General features: G+C 36.8%; 1 pseudogene across 1 annotated transcript; it reads right to left on the bottom strand.

The window, feature by feature from the left end:
* Positions 1 to 14647: 14647 nt before the first annotated feature.
* LOC116530000 lies at positions 14648 to 16393 on the bottom strand (annotated as a pseudogene). The gene has a single exon (XR_004259778.1). The product of XR_004259778.1 is annotated as an actin, cytoplasmic 1-like (transcript).
* Between the last annotated feature and the right edge of the window lie 8225 nt (positions 16394 to 24618).

Genomic DNA, 24618 nt, shown 5'->3' on the forward strand with positions numbered 1-24618 from the left:
TCCTTGTTTCTTTTCCCAGGAGTACTGGTTCTCGGAACAGCTCTGTCTTAATTCAGTTTTTAGGGCTTCATCAAAACCTGGCTTGGTAGCCACAGAAAGGGCCCTGTCTTCAGGGAGTAGACCAGAGTTAATCTAAAATTCTCAGCTCCAAGTAAAAAACTAGTGCCTACATAAACCTGTTACATACCTCTCTGATGATTTTAACTTCATATAAAAAATGGCATAGTGATTACTATTTCGTACATTTAGGAGTGTGGAAGAGGTCAATGACGGATTGAGACAGTGAGGCTTCTTTAAAACATATCTTTAAGAAGAAAGATTATTTAACGTGCAACTTCATGTAACTGAACTCTAGAAACTGGAGTTCATCACTTTAAAATCCATTAGGGATAATATTATTGCATTTATTTGGTATTTTTTCCCTTTGCAAGTCCTGCCTTGTGACCTAGATAGACATCATTTGTATTGTGAATGATAATGGAACTAAATGCTTAAGACTATGCATGGTATTTTTAACTTGGCTTGATGGCAAAATGTTCAGAAACATGTTTCATTGTCAATGCTCAATGCTTTCCTTTTTAGATAAGTGTCTCACCCACTTTCACAGTGTCAGAGGGATAAGAAGGACTGACCATTCCCTGTGGAGGTGAGAGGACACCCAGCTTTGTTCTTTCTTGCCTTTTCTCCTTTCTGCCTGAAACTGGAGAAGTAAGGCATAGCTTAGATTCTGTTCCCTGTCAGAAAAGATTCATTCTTTCCTCTTTTTTTTCCTCTCTCTCCTCTTCGGTGGCACAGCTCCCACAGGGCAGCTGGCTTCAGAGGGCTCACTGTTTAGCATTCATGGATTAAACCTCAATTCTCATAATCATCCTATGAGGCAGATATGATTATCATTATGCTTATCTTAAAAATAAGGAAACTGAGGTAAGTAGGGGTAAAGTCACGTGCCCAAAGTTACACATAAAAAAGTGACTGAACTTGCATCATCCAGTGGCTCTTCTCTTAACTGCAGCCCTATACCACCTCCTCACACTGAACCCATACATTTGTTTTATGGCCCACTCTCGAGTCATGGCCTACAGTTGGAAAAGTAGTGAATTAGAATGCATCCAGGGGAGGATGACGGAATCGATAAATACAATCATTTAAATCTGTATCATTTGGTGAATGACTAAAGGAACTGATAGTCTTTATTGAGGAGTGATTTGCATCTTTCTTCTAGTATTTGAAGGGTTTTTGCAGAGTGAGAGTAGACATTTAGACCTGGTTTTGGTGACAGAAGGTAGGGCAAATTCCATAGGCAGGACAGGTCCATGGGAGGCAGAAAGTTGGTTTTTCTTGTTTTTTTTTTTGTTGTTGTTGTTGTTTGTTTGTTTTTTATTGGGGAGATGGAATTTTGCCCTTTTACCCAGGCTGGAGTGCAATGGGGCAATCTTGGCTCACCACAGCCTCCGTTTCCCGGGTTCAAGTGATTGTCCTGCCTCAGCCTCCCAAGTATCGGGGATTACAGGCATGTGCCACCACACCCAGGTTTTTGCATTTTTAGCATAGACGGGGTTTCTCAATGTTGGTCAGGCTGATCTCGAACTCCCAACCTCAGGTAATCCATCTCCTCGGCCTCCCAAAGTGCTGGGGTTACAAGCATAAGCCACCGCGCCCGGCCAGAAAGTATTTTTTTTTTTAGTATACAAATAATTTTCTAATCATTCAACCTGTCTAAAAGATAGTGAGGTAATGAGTTCTCCTTTAATTCAATCATTAATTTTTGATCATCAAACCAAATGTAAGGGACTTTTCCGGAATACAATCATGACTGAACAGAGCACGCAAATCCTAGGCCCTCATGGAATTTCCATTCTAGCTGAGTGAGACAGATAATAAATATAATTAAGTGTAGGTGTATAATGTAATATAAGCATAGATAAATAAATACTGCTCCGCTGTGAAAAATGCTATAAAGAAAATTAAAGTTAAAAAGGTGATGGGGATTTGAGGGACTGATAATTTATAGATAGTTTAAGAAAAACTTTTAACTAAGATGACATTTTTGCAGAATCCTTTAAAAAGTTAGGTACAGTGCCTTGTGTTATTAGAAAGGAAAGTGTTACAGACTAAGTGAAGAGCAAATACAAAGACCTTGAGGTGGTATATGTCTGCTCAGTGGATCTGAAGAGTATCAAATGTCAGTAGCTGAGGAATATCAAGTATCAGTAGCTGAATTTGAGTAACCGAAAGGGAAAGTGGTAGAAGATGAGATTAGGGATTGGGAGGCATAGCAGATTATATAGGACCTTCCGGGTAAAAATTTAGAATTACCTAAGTGATAAGGGAAGGAGTTGGACCCAAAGAATGATGAGTTAACTTTTAAAGGAATGACTCTTCCTCTTGTATAGAAAATTGCTGAAGCCCAGGCTAATTAGGACATTATTGTGCCATTTCGAGGTGTGTCGAGTAGCCTTAGATCGTAACATATTTGGGATATGATCAAAGAAATTCACGGCTTCATGTCTTACCATTGAGCTCTAGAGGACTTCTAAAATCTCTCCTCACTTTGGGATTTGTGATCCTATATTTTATTTTACAGTTTAAATTCTTTCCAGTGCTAAAAGGTCATGTATACAATTTCTAATGGTATTGGGAGAATAAATGCAGCATTACCGGTAGCTGAACAAAAAAAATTCTTAAAGATGAGTTTTGTACATTGTAATGCAATATATGTAAAAGGACAAAAGTGGCTTGAAATAATTGCTTACTAATATATAATTCAAAAGTGGTCAAGTCTCTGGAAGCATTTAAATCCATCTCTTTAGTTACTAAGACAGAGGCTGTATACACCTACTCTCTACTGAGTAAGAAAAAAGGCTAAACTCTTTTGGGAATCTGTAGTTTAAAATATTTTAACTCAATTAAAAATATATTTAAGGGCCGGATGTGGTGGCTCACCCCTGTAATCCCAGCACTTTGGGAGGCCGAGGCAGGTAGATCACTAGGTCAGGAGTTCAAGACCAGCCTGGCCAACATGGTGAAACCCCACCTCTACTAAAAATACAAAACTTAGCCGGGTGTGGTGGCAGGCGCCCGTAATCGCAGCTACTTGAGATGCTGAGTCAGGGGAATTGCTTGAAATTGGAAGGCAGAGATTGCAGTGAGCCGAGATCACGCCACTGCACTCCAGCCTGGGGGACAAAAGTAAAACTCTCTCAAAAAATATGTATGTATATTTTTAGAGTTGTCAATAGAAAGCATCAAGCAGATTAGATAAACTCTTAATTTGGTCATTTTTCTTTAATCTTTCTGAGTGTATAGTAAGTGTATATATTAATGAGTTACATGAGATAATTTTAAACAGGCATGTAATGCATTATAAACACATCAGAGTAAATGGTATTTATCACCTCATTTATCTTTTGTGGTACAATCTAATTATACCCTTTTAGTTATTTTTAAATGTATAATTAAGTTATTTTTAGTGTAGTTACTTTGTTGGGCTTGCAAACACTAGGTCTTATTCATTCTTTCTAACTACATTTTTGTACCTATTAACCATCTCCACTTCCCCTACCAGCCCTCCACTATCCTTCCCAGCCTCTGGTAGCCATCCTTCTGTTTGCTATCTCCACGAGTTCAATGTTATTGATTTTTTAAATCCCACAAATAAGTGGGAACATAGGAAGTTTATCTTTCTGTGACTGGCTTATTTCACTTGACATAATGAACTCCAATTTCATCCATGTTGTTGCAGATGATGAGGTCACCTCCTACTCCTGCTTGTTCTCATCCTCTTCCTCCTCCTTCTTCTTGGCAGACTTTTACTAAAATTCCACATTTTGAGGTCTTAGATTTAGCCTTTAATCCATTTTGATTTGATTTTTGTATGCAGCAAGAGATAGGGGTCAGGCATCATTCTTCTGCATATGGATATCTAGTTTTTTCTAGCACTATTTATTTAAATGAGGCCAACATTACCCTCTTTACATTATCTATCTTTTCCCCAGTGTATGTTCTTGGCACCTTTGTCAAAAATGAGTTCACTGTAGGTGTACGGATTTGTTTCTGGGTTCTCTATTCCTTCCCATTGGTCTATGTTTTTTTGTTTGTTTGCTTGTTTGTTCGTTTTTGTTTTTTATGTCAGTGCAATGCTGAAGTCAGTTAATGTAATTTCTACAGGTATTTCACTTTGCTCTGTTTTTTTCTTAGGATAACTTTGGCTATTCTGGGTCTTTAGTGGTTCCATATAAATCTTAGGATAGTTTTTTCTCTTACTGTGAAGAATGCCATTGATATTTTGGCAGGGATTGTATTGAATCTGCAGATTGGTTGGGTATTATGCACATTTTCACAATATTGATTCTTCCAATCCAGGAGCATGGATTTATTTCCATTTTGTTGTGTCCTCTTCAAATTTCTTTCATCAGTGTTTTATAGTTTTCGTTGTAGAGATCTTTCACCTCTTTGGCTGAGGTAATCCCAGGTATTTAATTTTATTTGTGGCTTTTGTAAAAGAGATCACTTTTTTATTTCTTTTTCACGTTGTTCAGTGCTGGCATATAAAAATGCTACTGATTTTTGTACGTTGATTTCGTATCCTGTAACTTTACTGAATTTATCAGTTCTAATAGTTTTCTTGTGGAGTCTTTAGGTTTTTCTAAATATATGATCCTATCATCTGCAAACAAAGATAATTTGACTTTTCCTTTACAGTTTGTTGCCTTTCTATATTTCTGTTGTCTGATTGCCCTAGCTGGGACTTCCAGTACTTAGTCAAATAATGGTGTGACGGTAGACATCCTTGTCCTATTCCAGATCTTGGAGGAAAGTGTTTCAGTTTTTCCACATTCAGTATGATACTAGCTGTGAGTCTGTCATACATGGCTTTTATTATGTTGAGTTATGCTCCCCAGCATAATACAATACCCAGTTTTTTGAGGGTTTCCTTATCATGAAAGATGTTGAATTTTATTAAATGCTTTTTCAACATCAATTGAAATGACCATACAGTTTTCCTCTTCATTCTGTTGACATAATGTATCACATTGATTGATTTTCATATGTTGAACCATCCTTACACCCCTGTGATAAATACCACTTGGTCATGATAAATGATATTTTAAAATATATTGTTAAATTTTGCTTGCTAGTATTTTGTTTGAAATTTTTGCATCAATATTCATCAATGATATTGATCTTTCATTTTCAAAACTTAGTCTGCTTTTGGTAGGATGGTAAGGTGGCCTCATAGAATGAGTTTGGAAATACTTCCTCCTCCTCTATTTTGCAGAATAGTTTGAGTAGTGTTAGTATTAGTTCTTTAAAAATGTTTGGTAGAATTTAGCAGTAAAGGCATCAGGTCCCAGGCTTTTCTTTGCTAGGAGACTTTTTTTTTTTAAAGCTTCACTCTTGTTTATTATTTTTGCTCTGATTTTTCTTTCTTTCCTTTTACTAATTTTGACTCTGGTCTGCTCTTGCTTTTGTAGTTCTTTAAGATGCATTGTTAGGTTGTTTATCTTAAGTTTTTCTTCTTTTTGGGTGGAAAGACTTCTAGCTACAAACTTCCCTCTTTGTGTTACTTTTGCTATATCCCATAGGTTTTATTATGTTGTGTTTCTCATTATCATTTGTTTCAGAAAATTTTTATTTTTCTTCTTAATTTCTTCATTGATACATTGGTCATTCAGAGTCATATTGTTTAATTTCCATTTTTTTTCCTATGGTTTTTTAAATTCCTTTTTTATTGATTTCTAGTTTTATTCCATTTTGATCAGAGAAGCTGCTTGATATTATTGCAATTTTTTGAATGTTTTAAGATTTGTTTTGTGACCTAACATAAGGTCTATCGTTGAGAATGATCCATGTGCTGAAGAAAAGAATGTATATTTTGCAGCCATTGGATGAAATGTTCTGTAAATATCTGTTAGGTCCATTTGGTCTATAGTACAGATTAAGTCCAATGTTTCTTTGTTGATTATACTGTCTAGATGGTGTGTCCAATGCTGAAAGTACAGTGTTGAACTCTCAAGCTGTTATTGTATTAGGTTCTCTCTCTCTCTTTGGCTCTAATAGATTTCGTCTTATATATCTGGGTGCTCCAGTGTTGGCCCCATATATGTTTAAAATTGTTACTTCTTCTTGCAGAATTAATCACTTTATCATATAGTGACATTCTTTGCTTCTTCTTACAGCTTTTGTCTTGAAATCTATTTTGTTTGATATTATTATAGCTATTCCTCTTCTTTTTTGGTTTCCTTTGGCATGGAATATCTTTTTCCATTTTTAAAAAGTTTCAGTCCATATGTGCCTTTATAGTGAAGTGCATTTCTTGTAGGTAACAGATCATTGGGTCTTTTTTTTTTTTTAATCCATTCAGCCACTGTATGTCTTCTGATTGAAGAGTTTAGTCCATTTACACTCTATGTTATTGTTGATAAGTAAGAACTTACTTCTACCTTGTTATTATTTGTTTTCAAGTTGTTTTGTATTCGTCTCTTTCTTTACTTCTTCTTGTCTTCTTTTTCAGTAAATGTGATTTTCTTTGCTGATAGAATTTAATTTCTTGCTTTTTATTTTTTTTTGGAACCATTTTATATTTTTTGATTTGAAGTTACCATGAGTCTTGCAAATACATGTTATAACTTATTATTTTTAGCTGATGACAACTAACAGTGTTGACATAAATAAACAAACAAACATAAAAAGAAGAAAGAAAAGAAAACATAGGAATTCCAAGTAGTATATTCCCATTCCCCATGCTTTTCAACTTTTTGTTACTTCTATTTATATCTTACTGGTTCATCATTTAGTCTTTCTACTTAAGATCAGATTAGTCTACATACTATAGTTATAGTTTTATAATATTCTGTGTTTTACTGTATACTTACTGTATCAGTGAATTTTGTACCTTCAGATGGTTTTCTGTTGCTTATTAACATCCTTGTCTTTCTGATTGAAATACTTCCATTAGCATTTCTTATAGGATAGGTCTGGTGTTGGTGAAATTTCTCAGCTTTTGTTTGTCTGGGAAAGTATTTCTCCTTTACATTTGAAGGATATTTTCACCAGATACATTATTTTACGGTAGAAGGTTTTTTCCTTCAGCACTTTAAATATGTCATACCACTTTCTCCTGGCCTGTAAGTCTTCCACTGAAAAGTCTGCCACCAGCTGTATTGAAGCTCCATTGTTATGTATTCGTTTTTTTTCTCCTGCTTCTTTTAGGATTCTTTCTTTACCCTTGACTTCTATGAGTTGGATTATTACATGGAATTCTATGCCTTCAATACCTTGTTTTAAATATATATAGTGACATTTATAAACATCTTTATCTAATTGTAGGTATTCATAACTCTTATAAAAATGTAACATGACATGATGACTTTTTTTGCAAATGTGTAGAGTTTGCAATTTTATGTTTTTGATTATTTTCATGTCCATTTGACCTTCAGAGCAATACTATAAATTAGGTATGGCAGCTAACAGTACTGCCATTTTTAGAAAAGGTTTTGGAAATTCCTTCTTAAAATAATTTTAAAATTTCTCTCCACATTCTTTTTTGTATTATGAACATATGAGCTTCTTTAGATTAAGGGCTATATCTAGATATTCTTTGATAGCCTTCTTAGTACTAAAGAACATGTGTTATGGACTTAATATATACTGTTTAATAGATGCCTAGGAAATCTGGTCTTCTCTCCTAGTGCCAGCCACTTTTCTCATGATATTAGAAACTCATGACTCACACTTACTACTCTGTGTTTTCCTGGCTGGGATTCCTAGAAATTGGCAGTAAGTACACAAAGAAGAAAAAGAATACTGAGTCTTTTGCCACCTGAGAAAGGGAAGATGGGTTAGCTTGTAGGGGAGGATTTCTCACATAAGAGAGTAATTCATTGTAATGAATGGTGGCTTACTTATCCTAGTAGTTATGTGGATTCAATTGAGCATTTGAAGTCCACTAATAAATTGAGCTAACTTATTTTTTTTTTATGGTCAGTGTACAATGGTAGCCAAAGCCCCAAAATTACTTATTACAAGTTCTTTCTACAAAAGCTTGTGGTCAAGTTAGGGAAACAAAATCCGTTCAGGAGAAAGGTATGAATGCACCTTCAATAGAGTGGAGGAAGAAGATATCGGATTAGGCATGAGTTGTGTAAAGGTGGATAACTCACTCAAAATTTATTAGCAGGAAACACATAACTAAGATAGCTTCAGGGTGAAGTACAGGCTTTCCCAAGTTTATAAATATCTGCATTTTGAAAGCAGAAGAAGAGGAATAGGGAGATGTTGGAAAAGAATATGAATATTGGAGCAAAAGAATTTCGAAATTGAAAAGTGCTTAGATTTTTATGACATTATATGAAAAAAAAGCATGTTTTCTTCTAACAAGAGAAAATGGTCTACAAAGAAGAACATTCATTTTAATTTATCCAAATGAAAATTGTCCCTTTCCTCTTGAAAACACTTTGAACCTATGACTTTATAATACCGTCATACATTGCTTAACAATGGGGATACCATCCCAGAAATGTGTCATTAGGCAATTTTGTCATTGGCCCAACATCATAAAGTATTCTTACACAAACCTAGACAATATAGCCTAATATACACCTAGGATATATGGTGCAGTCTATTTTTCCAAGGATACAAACTGGTACAACATGTTGCTGCACGAAACACATAGTCAACTGTGACACAATAGTAAATATTTGTGTATCTAAACATATTTAAACACAGAAAAGGTACAATAAAAATGTTGTATTACAGTCTTATGCAGTCCGTCATTAACAGAGTGTCACATAGTGCATGACTATATATGAAACTACTAATGCCTTTATCATGTATATTCTCTTATGATTTTTAAAGACTTATCCAATTTAACAACCAAACGATCCTATTCACAGTTCATGCTTCTCATATGTATTATCTTGCCAAAAAATTAGCACTACTAAGTGGAACTGCTATTTTACTATTTAGTATAGTACAGTCTGCTACTTTTTTTTTCAAGAGATAACAACCTTATTTACTGAACTTCAAAATAAATTTAACCTCTGTAGATAGCTTCAACACAGCTAAGTGTGATTAGGATGAGGCAGATGGGATGAGATGGAAAAGACTCATCAGATAAAAGCTTACTTCTCACTCACATTTTGCCTTCATCATTTTTCTTTCCATAATAAATCCACAGCACCCCTGCTGCATTCAGTAAGACTTTTAAAAAATACCATATGTTTCTGATAACTCTACTCACCTTCTTAGTACTTTTAACTTATTTTCCTTTTAACTGTTGCTGCAACACTTGAAGTTCATCATTAATACACTATCTAGCTGATGCCTTCTGTATCTATATCATAATTTCAACATCTTAGCTCATTCTCGATGAAGAACTTTATAAACAAAGCTTTAGATTATGGAATGCTTTCATCAGGGCCCAAAAGGAAGCTAATTATGAATAATACTTTTTTTTCCTAATATATACATGATATTGCTGGAACTGACAAGAAGACACATGTTATATATATGCCAGCTAAATAGGAATGTGGTTTTGAAAGTTTGCTACCTTTTCCAGGCTGTCTAAAATGACTTCGGCTATTTCTGTAGGTAGGTCACACATTAACCCATTTTACTTTCAGATGTGTAAAAAAATATGCATGAACAAATCCTCTAGGTTATAGATAATGTAACATAACATTTGGAAGATAGTGTATTTCAAATTGATAATGAGAAGATTTCTTTTCAAACAAACTCTTCAACCATCCTATTTCACACTGCTGATAGAAGACAATTTTAGACCAGAGAATATTCAAGTGAGTGAATATGTCTTTTCTTGGCCTCCAATATTTTTCCAGTAAATATTCAGTCCATGAAGAAGTATTTTAAAAACAGCTAGTTATAACTCAGCACTGTGCTAGGTAATGGGAAATATATCTAGGGCACTTAGAATCTAGCTGAGAAGACTACTGAATAATTCAAAATGGTATATAACCAAATTGGTGGTGAGTGACACAAACATCATGAATTTTCTAGAGTTTAGCAATTTTTGTTCCCCTCCCCTATTGGAAGGGGAAAAGAAACCAAAGTTCTATGAGCTGTGATGACCTTCCAAAAAGTCACACCTAATTAGGGGTAGGTGAACATCCAGAATCCATTATTTCTTTTCTAAACCATTGTAAAATGTTTATTTCTAAAATCCAAAGAAAGGATATATAGGTGGTGTCTGAGTTAGTTGGAAATAGAGATATAAAGGAGCAGAGAACTGAAATCGGGTACTTGTATTGATTACTCCAAACTAGAAACGGTACTTTATTTATGAATACTTTCCAAGTTTTTGTAACTACATGATGCAGGGTATTTGAGAATTAATGCATTTATTATATATGCTGTGTTCATAATTGATGTCATAATGCCCTTGTAGGTTTTCACCTGAATTTGTAAGAAAATGAGTGAGAAACAGGTCTGTTGTTTTTAAAGTGCCTTCTTCACTTATCATCTTACAAATTTATCTCTGTATTTCTGTTTCTCTTAACCTTTGGAAAAGTAATCTTACATATCAGTTATCTATGTTCCAAGAAAATTTGTTCTTCTTTATTTTGTCCTTTAGTTTCCAAATGGCATGTTCAGCTTCAGAGTGATCAGATAGTTTTCTAATAATATGCTTATAGTTTCTGATGCTTGGTTTCACATTGTCATATGGCACCACAATCTCAAAATTACTTTCATGTAAAGTGCTCTTCATTGACATACTAAATTTAATAACTAAATACTGGTGCAGATTTAGCATGTTAAATGTTACATGTTTAATTTAACAATTACCTTGAAATATAAAACACTTTCTATTACATGTTGTTTATCTTTTTACAGCCAGAGTTCTGAGTGAACACTGATTAGTTTACTTTAAATTGTAACTTAGAGATTGCCATTTACTTAGCATAATACATATATTTTGGATTTATTATTGCCTACTTCATCAAAATATATTCAAAGACCCTCCTTATAACATCTTTCATGCTCAGTTTTATACCATGTTATTATTAGTAGTATCTAAACTATAAATGTAGACATATCCATAAACATAACATTTGCTGATATCTACGTTATTCTTCATGACAGTGATCTGTAAGCATTTTCTCATGTAATGTTTTATAGACTCATGACTTCATTTAAATGTCTCCAGAAACATTTCTTCATGAATTAGCTAATATGGTGATATCCATTTGATTAATGATTTTTAGCTTTTCCTCAGATATCATGCATATGCATAGTTTTGAAGGCTTGAGGCTAATTTGAAGACCTGGATACAGAACTAGTATTAGGAGAAGATATTTAATCTTTCATGGCTACCCTAAGCCGTTCATCTGCTGTTGCTCCACATAGCTCAAGTGGACCCTCAATGCTGGCCTTGGTCCTGAACCGGTTTTCTTTTTTGTTTTTAATTTTACTTTAAGTTCTGGGATACATGCGTAGAATGTGCAGGTTTGTTACATAAGTATATGTGTGCCATGGTGGTTTGCTACATCTATCAACCCATCATCTAAGTTTTAAGCCCCACATGCAATAGCTATTTGTTCTAATGCTCTCCCTCCCCTTGCCCCCACCCCCTGGCAGGCCCCAGTGTGTGTTGTTCCTCTCCCTGAGGCCATGTGTTCTCACTGTTCAACTCCCACTTATGAGTGAGAACATGTGGTGCTTCATTTTCTGTTCCTGTGTTAGTTTGCTGAGAATGTTGGCTTCCAGCTTCATGTCCATGCAAAGGACATGATCTCATTCCTTTATATGGCTGCATAATATTCCATGGTATATATGTACCTCATTTTCTTTATCCAGTTTATCATTGATGGGCATTTGGGTTGGTTTCAGGTCTTTGCTATTGTAAATAGTGCAGCAATAAATATATGTGTGCATGGACATTTATAGTAGAATTATTTATAATCCTTTGGGTATATACCCAGTAATGGGATTGCTGGGTGAATGGTATTTCTGGTTCTAGATCCATGAGGAATTGCCATACTGTCTTCCACAATGGTTGAACTCATTTACACTCCCACCAACAGTGTGGAAACGTTCCTATTTCTCCACAGCCTTGCCAGCATCTGTTGTTTCTTGACTTTTTAATAATTGCCATTCTGACTGGCATGAGGTGGTATATCATTGTGTTTTTGATTTGCATTTTTCTAATGATCAGTGATGCTCAGCTTTTTTTCATATGTTTTTTGATCACATAAATGTCTTCTTTTGAGAAGTGTCTGTTCATCTCCTTTACTTACGTTTTGATGGGGTTGTTTTTTTTCTTGTAAATTTGTTTGAGTTCCTTGTAGATTCTAGATATTAAGACTTTTGTCAGATGGATAGATTGCAAAAATTTTCTCCCATTCTGTAGGTTACCTGGGCACTCTGATGCTAGTTTCTTTAGTTGTGCAGAAGCTCTTTAGTTTAATTAGATCCGATTGGTTAATTTTGGCTTTTGTTGCAATTGCTTTTGACGTTTTTGTAATGAAATCTTTGCCCCATGCCTATGTTTTGAATGGTGTTGCCTACGTTTTCTTCTAGGGTTTTTATGGTTTTGGGTTTTACATTTAAGTGTTTAATCCATCTTGAGTTAATTTTGTATAAGGTGTAAGAAAAAGATCAAGTTTCCATTTTCTGCATCTGGCTAGTCAGTTTTCCCAGCACCACTTATTAAATAGGGAATCCTTTCCTCATTGCTTGTTTTTGTCAGGTTATTCAAAGATCAGATGGTTGTAGAAGTGTGATGCTATTTCTGAGGTCTCTGTTCTGTTCCATTGGTCTAAATGTCTGTTTTGGTACCAGTGCCATGCTGTTTTGGTTATTATAGACATGTAGCATAGTTTGAAGTCAGGTAGCATGATGCCTCCAGCTTTGTTCTTTTTGCTTAGGATTGTCTTGGCTATATAGGCTCTTTTTTGGTTCCATATGAAATTTAAAGTAGTTTTTTCTAATTCTGTGAAGAATGTCAATGGTAATTTGATGGGAGTAGCATTGAATCTATAAATTACTTTGGGCAGTATGGCCATTTTTACAATATTGATTCTTCCTATCCATGAAGATGGAATGTTTTTTCATTTATTTGTGTCCTGTCTTATTTCCTTGAGCAGCGGTTTGTAGTTCTTCTTGAAGAGGTCCTTTACATCGCTTGTTTTCCATACTGCTAGGTATTTTATTCTCTTTATAGCAATTGTGAATGACAGCTCATTCATGATTTAACTCTCTTCTTGTCTATTGTTGGTGTTTAGGAATGCTTGTGATTTTTGCATATTGATTTTGTATCCTGAGACTTTGCTGAAGTTGCTTATCAGCTTAAGGAGTTTTAGGGCCAAGATGATGGGGTTTTCTAAATAAAGAATCATGTCATCTGCAAACAGAGACAGTTTGACTTCCTCTCTTCCTATTCTAATACACTTTATTATTTTTCTTGCCTGAATGTCCTGGCCAGGATTTCCAATACCATGTTGAATAGGAGTGGTGAGAGGGGGCATCCTTATTTTGTGCCTGTTTTCAAAGGAAATGCTTCCAGCTTCTGTCCATTCAGTATGATATTGGCTGTGGGTTAGTCATAAATAGCTCTTATTACTTTGAGCTACGTTTCATCAATATCCAGTTTATTTAAAGTTTTTAACAGGATGTTGAATTTTATCAAAGGTATTTTCTGTATCTATTGACATAATCGTGGTTTTTGTTACTGGTTTTTTTATGTGATGGATTATGTTTATTGATTTGAGTATGTTGAACCAGCCTTGCATCCCAGGGATGAAGCCCACTTGATCATGGTAGATAAGTTTTTTGATGTGCTGCTGGATTTGATTTGCCAGTACTTTATAGAGAATGTTCACATTGATGTTCATCAGGGATATTGGTCTGAAGATTTTTGTTGTTGTTGTGTCTCTGCCAGGTTTTGGTATCAGGATGATGCTGACCTCATAAAATGAGTTAGGGAAAACTCTCTCTTTCTCTATTGTTCAGAATAGTTTTAGAAGGAATGGTAGCAGCTCCTCTTTGTACTTCTGATAGAATTCAGTTGTGAATCCATTTGGTCCTGGGCTTTTTTTGGTTGGTAAGCTATTAATTACTGCCTTAATTTCAAAACTTGTTACTGGTCTATTCAGAGATTCGACTTCTTTCTGGTTTAGTCTTGGGAGGGTGTATGTGTCCAGGAATTAATCTATTTCTTCTAGATTTTCTAGTTTATTTACATAGAGTTTTTTGTAGTATTCTCTGATATAGTGTCTATTTCTGTGGGATCAGTGGTAATAGCCCCTTTATCAGTTTTTATTGTGTCTATTTAATTCTTCTCTCTTTTCTTCTTTATTAGTCTAGCTAATGGTCTATTTTGTTATTTTTTTTTTTTTTTTCAAAAACCCAGCTTCTGGGTTCATTAATTTTTGAAGGGATTTTTGGGTATCCATCTCCAGTTCTGCTCTGATCTTGATTATTTCTTGTCTTCTGCTAACCTTTGGATTTGCTTGCTCTTGCTTCTCTAGTTCTTTTAATTGTATGTCAATATGAGATCTTTCTAGCTTTCTGATGTGGGCATTTGGTACTATAAATTTTTCTCTTAACACTGCTTTAGCTGTGTCTCAGAGATTTGGGTACATTGTCTCTTTGTTTTCATTGGTTTCAAGAACTTCTTTTTTTTCTTTTCTTTTTTTTTTTTTTAAGGTGTGCACTTTATTCAACTGGTCTCAAGTCAGTGTACAGGTAAGCCCTGGCTGCCTCCACCTACTCTCAGGGAGACCAAAAGCCTTCATACATCTCAAGTTGAGGACAAAAAAGGGGTAGCCACAGAGGCTAAAATCTTTTAAAATAAAACAAAATAAAGTATTAAGGCAAAATTAAAATTGTTTTTTCATTACATAATTTACAACAAAAGCAGTGCTGTTACCTCCCCTGTGTGGACTCAGGAGAGGACTGGTCCATTCTCCTTAGAGAGAAGTGGGGTGGCTTTTGGAAGGGCAAGGGACTTTCTGTAACAATGACATCTTACGATATTTGGAATGACTTAAAAAAAGAAACAACGTACACAATCAAGTCCTCAACCACATTATAGAGCTTTGGGGGATGCTAGCTCCAACCGACTGCTGTCACCTTCACCGTTCCAGTTTTTAAATCCTGAGTCAAGCCAAAAGAAAAAAAAAAGACAAAACAAAAAAACAAATAAAGCTATAAAGCCATGCCAACCTCATCTTGTTTTCTGGGCAAGTTAAGTTTTTTCAAGAAAGGGTGTAACGCAACTAAGTCACAGTCTACCTACAAGCATTTGCAGTGGACATGGAGGGGCCGGAGTCCTCATGCTCCTGCTTGCTGATCCACATCTGCTGGAAGGTGGACAGTGAGGCCAGTATGGAGGCGCCGATCCACAGGGAGTACTTGCGCTTGGGAGGAGTGATGATCTTGATCTTCATCGTGCTGGGTGCCAGGGTGGTGATCTCCTTCTGCATCCTGTCAGTGATGCCAGAGTACACGGTGGTACCGCCAGACAGCACTGCTTTGGCATACAGGTCTTTGCGGATGTCCACGTCACATTTCATGATGGAGTTAAAGGTAGTTTCTTGGATGCCACAAGATTCCATGCCCAGGAAAGAAGGCTGGAAGAGCGCCTCAGGGCAGCGGAACCGCTCGTTGCCGATGGTGATGACCTGACCATCGGGCAGCTCATAGCCCTTCTCCCGGGAGGAGCTGGAGGCCGCCGTGGCCATCTCCTGCCCGAAGTCCAGGGTTACACAGCACAGCTTCTCCTTGATGTCACGCACGATTTCCCGCTCAGCTGTGGTGGTGAAGCTGTAGCCGCGCTCGGTAAGGATCTTCATGAGGTAGTCAGTCAGGTCCCAGCCAGCCAGGTCCAGACGCAGGATGGCGTGGGGGAGGGCATACCCCTCATAGATGGGCACAGTGTGGGTGACCCCGTCACCGGAGTCCATCACGATGCCAGTGGTACTGCCAGAGGCCTGCGAGGAAAGCACGGCCTGGATGACCACATACATGGCTGGGGTGTTGAAGGTCTCAAACATGATCTGGGTCATCTTCTCACAGTTGGCCTTGGGGTTCGGGGGGGCCTCAGTAAGCAGCACGGGGTGCTCCTCAGGAGCCACACGCAGCTCATTGTAGAAAGTGTGGTGCCAGATCTTCTCCATGTCGTCCCAGTTGGTGACAATGCCGTGCTCGATGGGGTACTTCAGGGTCAGGATGCCTCTCTTGCTCTGGGCCTCGTCACCCACGTAGGAGTCCTTCTGACCCATGCCCACCATCACGCCCTGGTGCCAGGGGCGCCCCACGATGGAGGGGAAGACTGCCCAGGGAGCATCGTCGCTGCGAAGCCGACCTTGCACATGCCGGAGCTGTTGTCCACAACGAGTGCAGCCATGTCATCATCCATGGTGAACCGGCGGCGGGTGTGGACAGGCGACGGAACGGCAAGGGCAAGGCTCTGTGCTCGCGGAGCGGACGGGGTCTTGGCCGCAAAGAACTTCTTTATTTCTGCCTTAATTTCATTATTTACCCAGGAGTCTTTCAGCAGCAGGTTGTTCAATTTCCATATAGTTGTGTGGTTTTGAGTGAGTTTCTGAATCCTGAGTCTAATTTGATTGCACTGTGTTCGGAGAGACTTTTTTTTTTTTTTAATGATTTCTGTTCTTTTGAAATTGCTGAAGAGTGTTTTACTTCCTATTATGTGGTCAGTTTTAGGATAAGTGCCATGTGGCGCTGAGAAGAATGTATATTCTGTTGATTTGGGGTCGAGAGTTCTGTAGATGTCTAATAGGTCCACTTGATCCAGAACTGAGTTCAAGTCCTGAATGTCCTTGCTAATTTTCTGTCTCCTTTATCTGTCTAATATTGACAGTGGGGTGTTAAAGTCTCCCACTATTATTATATGAAAGTCTAAGTCTCTTTGTAGGTCTCTAAAAATTAGTTTTATATATCTGGGTACTCTTATATTGGGTTCCTATATATTTAAGATAGCTCTTCTTGTTGAACTGATCCCTATGCTATTATGTAATGCCCTGCTTTGTCTTTCTTGATCTTTGTTGGTTTAAAGTCTGTTTGTCAGAGACTTGGATTGCCACCCCTGATTTTTTTTTTTTTTTTTTTTTTTTTGGCTTTCCATTTGCTTGGTAAATTTTCCTCCATCCCTTTATTTTGAGCCTATATGTGTCTTTGCACATGAGATGGATCTCCTGAGTACGGCACAATGATGAGTCTTGACTCTTTAACCAATTTGCTAGTATGCGTTTTTTAATTGGGGCATTTATCCCATTTACATTTCAGGTTAATATTGTTACATGTGAATTTGATCCTGTCATCATGATGCTAGTTGGTTATTTTGCACACTGTTGATGCAGTTTCTTCATAGTATTATTGGTCTTTACATTTTGGTGTGTTTTTGCAGTGTCTGGTACTTGTTTTTTCTTTCCATATTAAGTGTTCCCTTCAGGAGCTCTTGCAAGGCAGGCCTGGTGATGGTGAAATCCCTCAGCATTTGCTTGTCCGCAAAGGATCCTATTTCTCCTTTGCTTATGAAGCTCAGTTTGGCTGAACATGAAATTCTGGGTTGAAAATTCTTTTCTTTAAAATGTTGACTATTGCACCCCACCCTCTTCTGGCTTGTAGGGTTTCTCCCCCTCTCTTTCAGGTACTCCAATCAATCATAAGTTTGGTCTTTTCACATAGTCCCATATTTTTTGGAAGTTTTTCATGCTCCTTTTCATTCTTTTGTCTCTAATCTTGTCTGCATACTTTCTTTCAGCAAGATGGTCTTCAAACTCTGATGTCCTTTTTTCTATTTCATTGATTTGGTTACTGATACTTATGTATGCTTCACGAAGTTCTCATGCTGTGTTTTTTTAGCTCCATCAGGTCATTTATGTTCCTCTCTGAGCTGGTTATTCTAGCTAGCAGCTCCGGTAACCTTTTATCAAATTTCTTAGCTTCTTTGCATTGGGTTAGAACACGCTCCTTTAGCTCAGCAGAGTTTGTTATTACCCACCTTCTGAAGCCTACTTCTGTCAATTCGTCCATCTCATCTTCCATCCAGTTCTGTGACCTTGCTGGAGAGGTGTCATGATCATTTGGAGAAGAAGAGGCCTTCTGGTTTTTGGAATTTTCAGTGTTTTTATCTACCTTTGATCTTTGAGGCTAATGACCTTTGGATGGGGTTTTTGGGGGATTTTTTGTTGTTGGAGTTGATGTTGTTGTTATTGCTTTCTGTTAGTTTTTCTTCTCTAACAGTCAGGCTCCTCTTCTTCAGGTCTGCTGCAGTTTGCTGGAGGTCCATGTTAGACCCTGTTCACCTAGATATCACCAGCAGTGGTTGCAGAACACCAAAGATTGCTGCCTGCTCCTTCCTCTGGAAGCTTCATCCCAGAGGGGCACTGTCCTGATATCATCTGGAGCTCTCCTGTATGAGGTGTCTGTTGAGCCCTGTTGGGAGGTCTTTCTCAGTTATGAGGCATGGGGTCAGGGACCCACCTGAGGAGGCAGTCTTTCCCTTAGCAGAGCTAGTATGCTGTGCTGGGAGAATCCCCCTTCTGAATCAGTTGCTCTCTTCAAAGCTGGCATGTAGAAAAGATTGTCTGCTAAACCCAAGACCACAGCCACTTTTCTCCCAGGTGCTCTGCTCTGTACCAGGGAGATGAGAGTTCTGTCTGTATGCCCCTAACTGGAGCTGCTGGATTTCCTGCAGAGATGCTCTACCTCGTGAGGAGGCATCTAGAGAAGCAGTCTGGCCATGGCCATTTAGCTGCACTCTGGTGAATTCCACCTAGTCCAAACCTCCCGGTCTCCTTAGTACTGTCGGGGGAAAACTACCTACTAAAGCCACAGTAATGGTGGTCACCCCTCCCTGCTCCAGACGTGGTCATCCCAGGCAGATTTCAAACTTCTGGGCTGACAGTAGGAATTTCAAGCCAAGTGGTTCTTAGCTTGCCGGGCTCCATGAGAGTGGGACCTGGTGAGTGAGACTGCTTGGCTCCCTGGATTCGGCTCCCTTTCTTGGGGAGTGGATGGTTTTCCTGTCTCACTGGAGTTCCCGGTGCCACTGGAGTATGTAAAAACTCCTGCAGCTCAGTGTCTGCCCAAACAGCCAGCCACTTTTGTGCCTGAAAGCCGGGGCACTGCTGGTATGGGCTCACAAGGGAATCTCCCGACCTGAAGATTACAAAAATCTGTGGGAAAAGCGTAGTACTTCTGGTGGGTTGCACACCCCCTCACTGCTTCCTTTGACTGCGGGAGAAAGGTTCCCCTGCTTTGTACACTTCCCGGGTGTAGATATGCCCCACCCTGCTTCAGCTCATTCCACATGGGCTGTACCCACTGCCTAGCCAGTCCCAATGAGATGATCTGGGTACCTCAGTTGGAAATGCAGAAATCACCCACCTCCTGCGTTGGTCTCACTAGGAGCTGCAGACGGGAGCTGTGTCTGTTCAGCCACTTTGGCCCCTCCTTCCTGAACCACTTTTCTAAAACCATCGTGTACCACTTCTCTATTCCCCCAGCTTCTAACCTTGTATTTACCCTTTACGATACTGGTTTTTCTTCCCTTCTCATCCTTTGTTTCCTTCCCTAAGTGCACTTTAAATTCTTCCATGAAGATCCTGTCCAATTCAATAAGATATTGTTCGCTGTAGGTAGTACTCCAGTAGGTTTACCCTACACAGAAAGAGGAAGAGAATGGGACTCATCTAATGTAAAATTTAAAACCTGAAATATAATTGTGGTATCACTTTAATACCACTTAGTGAGATATTGAAATTGTTCTTTTCCTTTTTCCTCTGCCGTTGGATTCTTCACACAAAGAAAAATAATCCAGTCATGTCAAATGTTGTATGTAATACGGAAATTTTACTGTATTTGTATGAAACTTGGCATTTGGAGTCAGTGGTTTTCCTGTGTAGGTTGCTGCAGGTTTCTGGAGGTAGTCAGTTATGACATTTTCTACATATTCTATCATTCCCAGAAAACTAATCGATAAATAAAAATGCTCAGTAAGTGTTATTGTCCTTATTTGTTGGACAACTTGATGAAAAAGAAAGAAAATTATTTTCCAAATAGTTCTGACAATACCTTGCAACGAAGCTAAGAAGAGAGGTTTTCCAAATGCCAAAATAATGCTCAAGGATCCTAACTTAGCTGAAGAGCATAGCCCAACTGAAGAATATACTCAATAGTCATTGTAATTGGTTTATTTTCTCCTCAGATGCTGCACATCTACACTAATAATGCAAGAATATTACTACTCAGCTTAAAGTGTCTCTAAACTTCACATGATTGAATACCCTTTCAGTAATAACAGTCAAGTTTTTAAAAAATTCAGTGAGCCATGTTGGCATGTCATGATCCAAACTTAACTTATTTTTGAAGGTTCTTTTAGTGACTCAGATTCTATGAAATCAGAAGAAATCGGAGTGTTGGTAAAACTAAAAAGAAAAATTAAATACTTTAAGTTTGTGCCTTGATTAGGTATTTTCATTTATTTTTGAGGGGAAACAAATACAAGTTAAGCCAAAATATTACTTCTTAGAAACAGCCATGAAAATCCAATGCTTTATTAATATTTGAAAAGAAAACTGGAATCCTAAAAAATTTTAGGCAGGTAAAAGTGGACAAGTTGTTTTCTAAAAAGCTGAACATCATGTACTCTACACTCGTTCTAAAAACCCAACTCTCATCTCTCTCTCGGGTGCTCTGCTGCTGTTTGAGGTTTCGGATACTCTTGTAAACATGTACTTGTATGTTTTGCCCTCAAACCCTTCAAATCTCATTACTAGTCTCTTCTTGCACGAACACCGCAGTCTAACTTTTCTCCTGTTTCCTTCATAGTGTCTTCTTATCTAAAAATGAACTTTTTTCTTCCTTCAGATAAGTACTAGTATTGAGAAGGATTCAATTGTTTATCTTACACCACTGGGTTCTACCAACATCTTTTTGACTTCACCACAAATTTCCCTTTTTCTTTTCGATAAAACACAGCAATGGAGCACTCATTACAGACCTGTGTAGATAGCAGTTACAATATTATCATTTTTAAAAAGAATAGAAAATGACATAAAATCGATGTGGTACATTGGCTTAAAATAGCATGAAATCACTTGGATTTGTACATGGTTTATTTCATACTATGTGTTCCTAATGGCTCCCATTTGAGTACTAGTTGAGCCTCCCATTTTATTTTGTTCTTATTAATATTTAGCATGTGTTGACTGAATAAAACGATACTTTTTAAGCACTAAGAAGAATACTCCTCCAGCAGTCAGGTTTGATGATACATTCCTAAATTGCCCAATTGTAAAAACAGATTGACAAAAAGAGTATTATACTGTAAGATGAAAAACAAACCTATAGACTTATAAAGTGAGTTACAAGATAAGATTTCTGCATTCCCAAAGGCAAATGATGCTAGGGAATTTTTCTCAGATCGAAATTATCCTTAAATAATTCACATTACCTGCTTTTAGGGGACTGCAGCTCGACTATAAACTATTAATTTTTGATGCTTCAAGTTGTATTTCTCTTTGTCAAATTGTGACATAAAATGTTGTTTGCCATCATATGGGATGGATTCATACTGTTTTAAAATATTAGCTTGAATAGAGAAATTTCTTTAGTGGTTTCTCATTTTATAATAATAAAATGGAATTTTATAGCTAATAAAAAGCATTTGTCCTGATAATTTGTGTCACAATCACCAAATACACGACTACCAAAATATCTATTTATGCCCTTCTTACAGTTAGATAGTGACATTTATCACTTACTTTTAAGAATATGTTTAAGAATCAGCAACCAGAGCAATACAGAAAAATCATTGAATGATGTGTCAGAAAATCTTTTTTTTTTTTTCTAGATTCTTTTGCTCATTAGAGAAACCCAAAGCAAGATATTTAGCATGTTGCTTTTCCCATTTTATCATTTGACATAAGGGAATTAGATCAGACATTCCTAAATACTGTTTTGAACTTTAAAATAATGTGGCTGAAAGAGTATTCCTCATCTCTCTTTACCTAAAAATACATCTGAATCATTTCACCCAAATTCTCCATCATTTTATCTGATGCCACTTATATCTACGTAAGCTCTAGATCCTATAATTTTTTCCTAAGCATTGTATCTCAAGTGTTGCCCACTCTTTTTCTTTTGCCAGGTTTTTCTCCCTTTGCCAAATTCCCTTTCAATTCTTTCCAAAGGCAAAGGGTTGGACTTTTGAACAAATATTAACTGTTCTCCAAGGGAATATAATTAATATCAATTTTGTGATTAATCCAAACGGGCATCTTAAGGAAAGCATTCAATTCAATTAAGCAAGGTTTTCCTGAGCCGTTTCCTTTAATCTAAAACTACACTCTGCATTACACACATCTTTGTTTTAAAGCACCACAACATGCATTTTATTATGTTCAAATATCCCCTTTGCTTTTATGCATAATGAAACTTTATAAATCCAGATGACTTAAACTTGGGGATGGCGATACAGATCTTTTAATTCTGGAGAGTTCTAAATTATAGAATACTATTATTTTCTAGTAGCTGTAGAATAATAAAGACAGCACTGGGCAGTTGGCTATCTTTTGTGCAACATAGAGGAACATGTCAGTAGTATTAAGGAAAAAACTCATAAACCATAAGAGCATTTTAATCCATTCTACAGACTGAGAAATTGCTTCTGGTAACTAAGGAAGAGGCCCACTTAGCCCACTCACATACTATTGCCTTTTAATCAACTTTATTAAGGTGTAATTTAAAAACAGTAAACTGCACTCATAACTGAAGTTTGATGAGTTTTGACAAAAATATACTCCCATGTATCTAAAACCACAATCAAGATAAAGAATATTGCCAAAAATATTCATTTATGCTTTTTCCCAGGTGGTCTCTTCTCCCCACTCCTGATCCAGGAAGCCAGTCATCTACTTTTACAGTTTAAAATTTTCTAGAGTTTCCCAAAAATAGAATTGTGAAATATGTTTTCTTTGTGTTTCCACAATCTTTTGGTCACCATAATGTTTCTGAGATTCATATGTTGTTGTATTTATTAGTAATTCCTTTTTTTCTTTCTTTTTTTTTTTTGCACAGCAAGGCTAGTTTCTTTTCTGCAGAAAGGGTGCAACTTGCTGGCAGCCTTGCCACGAGAGCACACCTGAGCAAAGGAGATGAGGACATTTATAACTTTCATAACCTGACACAACTGCCCTACTGATGTGTCCAGTTGTCATAGGCCAGAACAGGACCTCACATTCTATGCTTGACCTGATTGGCTAAAAACTTGAAAATTTCCTGAATAGATAATGAGGAAAGAAGGCAAGGAAGAAGACAAGGAAGAAGAGAAAGCTAGTCAAGAGAAGATCAGGAGGGTTTCCAAATAAGGAATGGCACACACCAGGGATGGGAGCTTTCCCAGTTCTGTTCAGACATGCCAGAGCTAGTCAAGGTAGCCAATTTAAGTTATAGCTGATATAGAGAATATATATACATGGGTATATGTTTATGCTAATAGTGGATAATGGCCATAGAGCAAGAGATTTTAACTACTTATGATGTAGCCTAAGATATAAACTTGGAAGAAGAACTTTCCCATCTCTCACACCCAACTCCTGAGAAATTTTTGGGAAGCTGCTGATTACCAGCTTCAGGTGTTTTCTTTCTATTGTGGAAATACAATAGACTTCCATATGGCCCTGTCTCTTGTGACCTTACTTAACTCCCTTTATATTTCTAATAGCTTCTCCTTGTGATTTCTTACAATGTTTCTCTTTGTTAATTGCAAAGTGAAAGAGTTTTACTTCCTTTAAAAAAATCTGTATATTTTATGTTTTGATACTGGTAATTTGTCTCTTTATTTTTTTTTCTTTTTCCATGATTATTCTAACTAGTGGTTTTTCAGTTTTATTGATCTTATTGAATAACTGTTTTTTGGTGGTATAAATTTTTTTCTGTACTCTTCTGCATTCTATTTGATATGTTTATTATTTCTTCTTTCTGCTTAGAGTGGGTTTAATTTTCTTTTTCTTGTTTCTTTTACTTTTTTATAATTTAAAATTTTATTTTGGATTCAGGGGTACATGTACAGGTTTGTTATCTGGATATACTGTGTGAATTTTCTTGTTTCTTAAGGTGAAAATTTATATCATTTATTTGAGAAGTTTTTTTCCTTTCTCTTGTAATATTTTAATAATAGAAATTGTTCTCTTATCAATTAATCTGCATCCTCCTAATTTTTATGTTGCTATTTTATTTTCATTTAGTTAAAATTATTTTCCAATTTCCTTAGCAATTACTTCAAGTCTTGGGTAATTTGGAAGTCTGTTGTTTAATTTCTAGATGTTTGTTGAGATGATACACTTTGTATAATTTAGGGTTTTTAAAAAATATTTACTGATACTTATTTGATTGACTTAGAATATAGTCTATTTTGGTGAATGTCCCATACACACTTGAATGAATGTGTATTCTACTGTAGTTAGATGGGAAGCTGCATATATGTCAATAAATCATGTTCATTGACAGTGCTGCCCAAATTGTTTCAGCTACCAAGATAAGATGTTGAAGGCCCCTGTTGTAACTTTGGATCTGTCTTATTATTATATTGTAGCTCTATTAGTGTCTGCTTGGGGTATTTTTTTTTTT

This window comes from Sapajus apella, unplaced genomic scaffold, assembly GCF_009761245.1.
Source record: "Sapajus apella isolate SASKATOON/1434 unplaced genomic scaffold, GSC_monkey_1.0 scaffold64, whole genome shotgun sequence".
Classification (NCBI taxonomy): Eukaryota; Metazoa; Chordata; class Mammalia; order Primates; family Cebidae; genus Sapajus; species Sapajus apella.